Raw genomic sequence first — 4,288 nt, forward strand, 5'->3', positions numbered from 1 at the left:
AAAACCCTAATATAAGATTACGTAACTGCGTAAAAAAATGTGAGAACCAACTTGAAGCTAATTTGGGGTGAAAATCTACAAGTTAAAATACAAAGTCTTGAAAATAAACTGTAGCTAACTTTCCAGAGTCGTATAAATCTAAATGTCTGACTTAGTTTTTAGGTTTCACGGAGTAAGAGAGGCGTTTGTGAATTTCTATGTATTATTATATGTATTGGTATTATAGCCTCTAAACTAATGGGCTGATTTGATACTGTTTGAAATTTAAATCTATCTGAAAGTGTCTTTCTATCTGTCTGTACATCTATCTATCTATCAGTCCATTTATCTATATAGGTATATATTCCAAAGTAAAAGGGATAGTAGTAAGCTAATATGTAACTTATAATAAGTAACTACATGGCTTTGATGGAGAATTCAGTTTTAATACATTTTTTTTTCAGTTTCAAATATATTTTTTTTTTTTTCATCTTTACGGTAAAACTTTCAAGAAACCATCAATCAAAAGAATATACATGCCGATGTTTACCAAGTACCCCGGTAAAAAGAAGGGTAGGTGTATTTAACCCCGTGTAACCTTAGCTGCACATTTATCTACGGGAGGAAAGTAAACATCCTGTTAACACAGCGCGCCCCTATCGCGAGTGATTCCGGAATAACTGCCTACGAAGCAGGTACGGATTTGGTATTGATTGTTAAAAATAAAAGGGAAAAAAAGTTTTTCAATTATGATTAAGACAAAAAATCACAGACGTCACGGATACGCGCATTTTAACAAGAACAACCGGTTTAATTGCTTTGTATCTCGAAAATTTCGGGATAATGATTTATTTCGTCACTAAAAAACTAATTATTATGTCCATGCACAGAGGAAAGCATTCTGGATCGAATGTAATAAAAACAACAAAAGACTCGCGATCCCGCCGCGTCAGCTCATGATTAAGGACTCCGGTTGGGTCCGAAACTAGTAGGACACCTCTGTTAAATACGCGTGAGTAAACCGTTACATCATTTAATAATGAATCAGTCTCACGATAGTTATTATAAAAAGTATTAAAAAGAATTGCAATAAAATTATTATTGCAATGTTTTTTATTTCTATTTTATACTTTGAAAACAAACAAAAAAAAGCAACCTAGAAAACAATCACTTCTTATGAAGAAGTCTAGCTTATTTAAAGCTTTGCAGACAAACCGGGGTTTCGAGTATTGCAACGTCTCGGTGCATCTGTTTCGGGTTTATCTTGTCTTTAAGCGTTTGTCATGAATTCTTCATTTAAAGCCAGGCAAATGGTGGCTATATACATCTTAAGAAACTACCAGCTTTAAGGTAATAAATCATTTCACCACAGAATTTGTAAAACTAGATAAAAGCTACTTGTTTCGAAAAAAAAAGATTGTGTTTGCCGAAATAGGTGAACATACTGATATACTATATACTTCATCAAAAAAATTAATTTGTAAAGGTAAACATTTTTACGAAAATCCATTTATCAATTAATAATAAAAATAAAAAAACAAAAATCTGAAAATAAATATTTATGATCCTTTTCAAGACATGTCACATTAAAATGAAAAATTCTCGAACAACGTAAGCGAATTCCTTAAAACAAATTTAATGTATTCGGACCCCTTACAAACCAACCCTAAATCCGTGCATCCGCCATAGTTTTTTATGTTTCCGCAGGCAATAATATATCGCTCAAGTGTAGGGATTTCTCATATTTTTATTACGAACAGCGTAAAACTTAAGATTGTTACATACAGTAAAGAGAGGACCCTCGTGTGTTTTAAAGCCCTTAAAAAGGGTGATCATTTTTAGTAAGATTTACGATGGAACAACTTTTTGGGCACGTAGTTTTAACTATACTATTATGAAGTTTCCTCGCCCTCATGTTAATACTAAGTAAAGTAGAAGGCATTTTGTTTTAATTCAACGACGTCTTGTAGTCACAAGAACACGCGATTGTAAAAAAATATATAATCAAACCACGTACTATGCGCAAAAATTCAAGTGTTGAAAGTAGGACCATAGAATTACAATAAACTAGCTATAGCCCACGCTATAGCATTACCCGTAACTTTTAATCGTAGCTATCAGCTCCATCCATACCAAATTTCATCAAAATAGGTCCAACCGTTTAAGCGTAAAGAGGTTACAAATATACACACCAACTTCTTTTATATTAGTATGATCATTGTTTTATTCAAATTCTTAATATCTCGTTTAATGTCAAGTTTAGAGAAGACTTAGGACTAAGCTACGAGTAGATCCCGACAGTGAAGTCAAATCTTATTAAAGTTAATCTTGTACAATACCTGCTCGAATCTAAACGAAACGTCTCAATGTATATTTTGTTTTACTAAGCTCCGTTAATTTTCCGATAATTACTAAGCTCCCTCACGAAGCCTTATTTATAAGCAAAATGAGTAACTAGTAAATGAATGGATAGCCGAGTAGTAAAGGTGAACACGAAAAACCAATTGTGCGCGACGTGTCGCGGGTTACATGCCGCATGATACAAGCATTTTAGGGATTCATGAAAGCTTGTTCTTAGCCTGGGTGTCTGTGTCTAATTGTGACCTGCGGGTTCGCCAGCTAAAAATGGAAAATGATCTCACGGGAACACAAAATCATTAAATAAGTATTAATTTTGTAAACAAAAATAAACGACATTTTACCTTATTATGTAGAATTTTATTGACTCCTAAGTCACCGTAATATTGTACGTGTCTGGAAACGAGTTTTCCGGACGCACTTAATTGCTTTTGTAAATAATACTGACAACATGCAATTTTCTTGAAAGAACTTCAATAATAGAAATGCTAAGTAGTGGCCATCACTAGTCATTGTAGCATTGTTCAAACAAAACACGACCTTAGTACGTTGCAATAAAAGCTTTTGTGTTGTCGATTGAAAGAAACTGTTATTGTTACTTTACGAACAAACAGGCTCAAGGTATACCAATACTTAGGTGTTGTCATTTTAAAACAAATAAATGGCTGTAACAACAGTTGCTTAACTACGATTTTTACTTTTAGCATTTGCTGGCGTAGCGGTAACGGATCTAAATCATCTGTGTTGTGTTGCACGCTGTATATAATATATTGATTTTCGTGTGATGTTACCGTTTCAATACTTTTTTTTTGCTAGGAACCACAACTTTGCTTGCACTCTGTTTTTATCTTATTCCTGCTATTTTTATATCGCCCGCCCATCTAATCCTTCTCTTACTTTGTATAATTACTTAAAAAGTTTCTAGAACCCAAAAATCCGATCACAAAAACCTACAAAACTACCATCGTCAGAAAATACTTTCATAAACATAACCAACACAACTATCCACGTTCAAATACAGGTATCTTGGGAACAAACTAATCAGTCACAAGAAAAAGGGTTCAGTCAATAAAGGGGGCAGCTCAAACCCAAGTGAGTTACAACATGTGGTTCTGAGAACAATTACTTGGCAAATTGAACAGGGACAATTTGGTTCCCTACACGATAATGTTCGAGCTACATTTCAGTATCAAACTCGGATCTTGTTGGTTGTTCTTGTTTCTTGGGGTAAAGGAATTTGGTGCTAGAATCTGCAGGGCATCCATCCTCTTTGTAACAAAGGTGAATATTTCGTTTTTATTTAACACGTTGTTTGCTACAGTACAAACAATAACGCAACGATCGCTAAAATACATGTCATCCCTCTTTTCGCAATAAAACGAGCCTATAGCCTATGTTCTTTTTCATGGTCTAAAGATTGTCTGTGCCAAATTTCATTCAAATCGCTTAAGAGGTTAAAGCGGGAAAGCGTAACAGACAGACAGACAGAGATTTTGAGTTTAAATCTCGCAATTTGTAGAAAGTTATTTTCAATTTCGATGATGAGAAAACAAACATTTTTTTTAGAGTATCTTCTAGAGTTTCTTGTTGGATATAATAAATGTACTATATCAACAGAGATTAACCGAGACAAACACAAGAACAAAGCGAGAAAACCTGGCGCGGCTACGGAAAGCAATGTGTTGCATTCATCATGACTTTATCTTGATGAAACCATCATCTTCGGTTGAAGTATAACTGACGGTAATAAATTCACTTTTATCTGGATGTCATGTTTGAAGGATACGTATGTGTTTCTATTTACTGTTTTTCTTTGAGGTTTGAAGTGGATTCAATTAATGATGTGTATGTTAATTGTTTATTATATTGTGGCTTGGGGTCATTTTATAGTTTTTTTTTTATATCGAAATATTAGACTGAAGGCATTGTGGTGTTTTTAGAGTTTTGATTT

Source organism: Trichoplusia ni, chromosome 11 (genome assembly GCF_003590095.1).
Source record: "Trichoplusia ni isolate ovarian cell line Hi5 chromosome 11, tn1, whole genome shotgun sequence".
NCBI lineage: Eukaryota > Metazoa > Arthropoda > Insecta > Lepidoptera > Noctuidae > Trichoplusia > Trichoplusia ni.